Consider the following 5,381-nt stretch of genomic DNA (forward strand, 5'->3'; position numbering starts at 1 on the left):
GCTCCTTCTGCTTGGGGCAGGGATCAGCTGGAGGGGGGAGGAGGGGGAAGTGCCCCAGATTTGCTTAAAAATAATATGGTCCCCTGCATAGAACAGACATTCTAATGTTTTCTCCTTTAGGTGTAAAAGTCCTAAACAGTAATGTTTCTGACCCAGCTTGGGAACCCATTCAACAGCCTAATAATGTACCTCACTACCAAAAATATTTTCTTGATATTTAGGCCAAAGTTTCCTTTTTTTTTTATTTCTCTCTATTGGTTAACAGTATAACACTTCTGTAACTCAATAAGCTACAATTTGTTTACATCCTTCACTGACTTTTTTCAACAAGGGATCTTTTCACTCTTACCACTGCCAGTGGTTCCTTTAGTTTAGATGCATGCTAAGGGGAAGCTGGACAGGAGTGATAAACATAGGGCAAATGCAACTAAAAAAGATTGTTTTGTAACCATATCTCATGTTAAACATTCCGCTTCTAAATATCAAATATAACAAAACTGTTAACATTTCAATTCAGTTTTCATTTTCTATGCCTGTTATTTCCTCTTTCCATTTGGGTAATGACAATCAGTAACATAAAATGCACTATGGTTACAGTCAGTTTGAAGGCTGGGAGGCTCTCCACAGTCATAGAAGTCTGTCTGTGCATAGCTTACTGCAGGACTATGCCTTAGTCAGCACAATCTATCCTCTCAAAGTTTATCTTTGAGGGCAATGAGCTCAAATGCTAGGAACAACAACCAGAAAGTTTAAAATAGTTTGACAAGTATTTCCCAAGCTAGTGGTTGCTCTCAAACCACAGGGCCCAATCTCCCAAGGCACGCTCTTACGTCTGTCTCACAAACAGATATTCTGTCATCTCCCTAAATACTCCTCATGCATGGAGAAGGAAAAAGCAAATCAGACTACACTCTCTGCTCACTAAAAATGGGTGTCAAAACAGGGGTGTCAAACATTTGGCCCATAGGCTGGATCCAGCCCATGGGGATTCTCGTGGTCCTAAAGACCCACCTCCAGATCCAGGCACAAGGCCAGAAATTCTGTTGGCAGGGCCAGCATCCAGAGAGTTGATGTCACTCAATCCATCACCAAATTTCCAAGTTGAGAATCTAGTTCTGCACCAGTGAGCATCAGTGAGAGCAATAACTCCCTCGGTGCTAATCCCCTCAATTCTCAGATCCTGATCCTCACTGGGAATGCCTTTCAGGAGCAACAATGGGAGTAGTGGTGATGTTAACCCTTGCACTGAAACGGTGGCTTAGGCAGCCACGGAGGTTAGTACCTAAGCCACCGTCTCAGCCCAATCAGTATGCAGGGGTTAATGCCACCACCCATTCTGCTGCCAGAGGTAGGTCATCCAGCCCATGAGAAGACCCATGGTGCAGATGCAGCCTAGAGGACCAAATGAGTTTAACACCCCATGCACAAACACCGCCCTACCAGAGATGACTTATTCTTAAGCCTCATAAAAATACTTGTGAACAGTTGAGTTACCAGTTAATGGAATGGATTAGGTTTTTCATGATAGGCACTGGAAAAAAAGACCCAAAGAAGGAATTTCTCTCTCTATGCTGGCCTGCCCCAACACCCCTCCAACGCCGCCACCACTTAACACCCATGTCACAAGCTGAATGCTATGGGGTTCTGTCAACATACTCAGTCTAGCAGCTTTCATGAACAGAAAAGGCATTGGATGCAAGTTTCTGTGCCCATGTAGCTCTGTATGTTGGATGTAGTCAGAAGTAATTCTGCTGACTTGTAGAAGCAAGTTAATAGAATATTCAGTCTCTCACCCATTTATGTCCAACATACGCATCCTGGCACTCAGGATTTATCCTGAGGAAGGTGAGGAAGTTTTTGTGAAATGCACTTACAAAACATATTAGCAGCAGACAAATGAGCTGTAGCGTGCATATAGATTCTAATTAAACTACTCACAGAAGTTATCCTGACACTCAAATATCTGCTCCTCCCCACCCACCCTAAAGATTTGAGGTAAAGAACATAGAGGTAATTTGTAGAAGATCCAAAGAAAACAATAAATCTAAGGAAAATTTTGTAACATAGAAAATTAATTGGACACTGGTCATTTATGAAACTGGATAAAAATTAGTTTTTATAAAAATCCATGAGAGATGGAAAGGTTTTCTTTCCTATTTGTTTTCAAACGAGCAACTTATTGTGGTCAAGGCCCTATGGACTTGATAACTAGGCTTAGGGTCTACTTTCTGAGGGAAGGTCCCTAGATTCACCAAATGGACACTCCAGGGTGGAAATTCTGCCATAGCGTCATATACTTTTTAAAATGGAGGCAATTACTGAATTCACTATGAAACTGAATGCTCCAATCAATGCAGCAGGCTCATCAGGGCTCACTTTGATATTATTGTTGGTTTTATTTCATGATGTTCCCACGCTTCCCTGTTTCAATGTGCTGCTAGTAGGTATTCTTGTTGGTTAACTGTAAAAACATAACTTGCATCACAGAAGTTGTCAGGTGGAGGCTGAACATTTCAGCAGGGACAAAGAGGGTAACTGAATTTCTAGCACCTACAGGGACAGTATGGGCTATAGGACAAACCTCAGTTGGATGTTTCTACTCAAATAATTAAATAAGGTATGGTAAATTAATGTTGATATGGGTAGGATGTCTTTAGGTTTCAGAGTTAACATCTCCATTTGGATTAATACAACAGTTCACACTCTTATCTGGTCAAATCAGGTAAGCAACATTTCACTGTCTGTGCTCTGTTCAAGTTTTTCTTTGTAATCCCCAGGGCTAGAAACAGCTTGTTTAAAAGAAAGCCTGGACACTGAACATAATGCTGCAGCCAAGAATGAATTTGCTGTACACCCCCAGTCCTGCTTGCGGTGTTTGCAATCCAAATTCTGCAGCACTAAGAATAGGAAAATGAACCATCTATATGCAGAAGCTAAATTAGCTCATTTAATTTGCATTGCTCAAGCTGAGAAAGATGCAAAAACTAAAAAAAGAAAGAAGCATAAACAGTGACAAATGACTTGAATGTTTACAGCTTCTTTTACCTTTAATGCTTGGTTTTACTAATGACAATGAGTTGCTTAGAATAATATGTTAAAAGTGAAGGAAATCATGTAAACTATTTTAAAAGCCCTAAATTCTAAATTTGCTCCTGTGCCCCTGGCTTCTGAAATGCATTTGTATCTAGCTTTTTGGCATATAATTAAATGTCACTAAAGACCTGGACATCACAAACTCTGATACAGCAACTAACCACAAAACACAGCAGCAGCTTGCATTTCCATAGCACCTTCAATCAAACTGTTTTCCTGACAATGACAAGCTCTGGCTGGGAGGACCCCTGAGGACTGTGGGGCCGTCTTCCTGTCTCTGATCCATTTACGTCTCCAGGCAGTTTCACTGGGCAGTGTCCGCTGGCTCCTTGGATTCATTCAAGGGCCAGTGTGGTCTGCTCTGTGTTCCCCCCTTGATGTACTTGTTTTGAATCTATGACCTTCGCTCCTGTCTCTGTTTTGTCTTTTTGTTGTCCCACGCAATCACTGATATGCCCTTATGGGCCTGCCTCATTAAGGGGGGCTTATAGCTATACCTGGGGGGCTTCGGCCCATATTCCCAAACTGCTCATCAAAAGTCCAGATGGTAACAAGTTAAACTGCTCCCACCCCTATGGTAAAGGCACAGATTAGCTCCATTTTACAGGTAAAAAGGCAGAGAAAAGCAACTGGCCTGATTTTCACAGTTGCTTTGCATCTATGCTCTTGTCAGAGGCAACAGTCGCGCTCAACCTCTTTCAAAATTAAGCTATTAGTGGATGGGCTAAAGCCGCGTGTGAAAGGCCGACAGCAGTGCTGGGAAGTGAACTCAAGTGTTCTCCCTCCCAATCCTGTGGCTTTAACCACAGGATGGTGGGTACACCTTCTCACCAGGATAAAAAGAACGGCATTAATAAAGGAGTTAGGCCAATGCAAGGCAACGGCAGCCCACAAACCACATTCCTTCGTCAGCAGGCCTCCGTCCCTTATGAGCTATCCTTATCCAGCTACACCCCCACTCTCTGCACAAGTCCCAAGCCGCACCTTCTCTCATTCCCTTGGGAGCCGCCAGCCTCCCAGAGGTGCAAGCTCCAGACAGCTCCCACAGCCTGGCAGAAGTTAAGTCAACAGCAAGCTCCCCCAGACTCCAGAGGAAGCACATCTCAATGTTTCCTTCCAACGTGAAGTACGGGGGGGAGGAAGAATGGCAGCGACCTGAAATCAGTAGGAAGGGTCACCCCCTTCCCCAGGGCTGGGCAGACACAGCTTCTGGCCTGCGGCATCCAAGAGGGCTCCTACGGCCCCCCACACCACTCCCTACACTGACCCACAGGGCAGGCCCCAGCAGCCCCTCTTTCCCCTCTAAGCCTAGCTCCCTAGCACCCAGCTGGACTTTGTGCCCTGCAAGCTACCGCGTCTCCCCTCAGTCACGGAGAGCCAAGGAAGAGAGCAGTCCCACAAGCCCCTGCCCTGGGGCCAAGCCATAGGGGGGGGGGCATGGCTGCCAGCGCAACCCCCTCCCCCTAAATAACAGAGACAGGTAATGACCCCTCATCAGGAGACACAAGACAACCTGCACTTCAGGCTGGGACGGTGAGGGGGCACCTACTGCCTTCTCTCTCTGCTGCCAACTTTTCCCACCTCTGTGGGAATCAGGTGGACACCAGCTTGGGACAGATGGACAGACACCTCCACACCACCACCACCCCCAGCACCCCCAGAGGCTTGGGATACACATGCACGCACACACACCAGCTTGGGACATGCACACACGCACACACACAAACACACATGGGACACAGGCATACAGGACACACACAAGGGACACACACATAGACACAGACACACCCTAGGGGCTTGGGACGCCCCCCTCCCCAGAGGATTGGGGCGCACACACACACACAAGCCTGGGACACAGACACACAAGGGACACACACAGAGGTTTGGGACACTCTCTCTCCAGAGGCTTGGGACACACACACGCACACACGGGACATACACAGAGGCTCCAGACATACACACAGACAAACACACACCCTAGGGGCTTGGGGCACCGCCCCCAGAGGACTGGGACACACATACACAGGACACACACAAGCGGGACATACACAAAGAGCCTTGGGACATACAAACACAGGCAAGCTGAGGACACGCTCACACAAGGGACACACACAGAGGTTTGGGACACTCTCTCTCTCCAGAGGCTTGGGACACACACAGGCACGCACACGTGGGACACGCACACACACAGGATACACACGCGGGGCATACACAGAGGCTCGGGACACACACACACGCTGCCGCCCACGTGCCCCTGGGCAGAGCCGAGCCCCCACACGCTGCATCCC

This window comes from Alligator sinensis, unplaced genomic scaffold, assembly GCF_000455745.1.
Source record: "Alligator sinensis unplaced genomic scaffold, ASM45574v1 scaffold1386_1, whole genome shotgun sequence".
NCBI classification, from domain to species: Eukaryota; Metazoa; Chordata; order Crocodylia; family Alligatoridae; genus Alligator; species Alligator sinensis.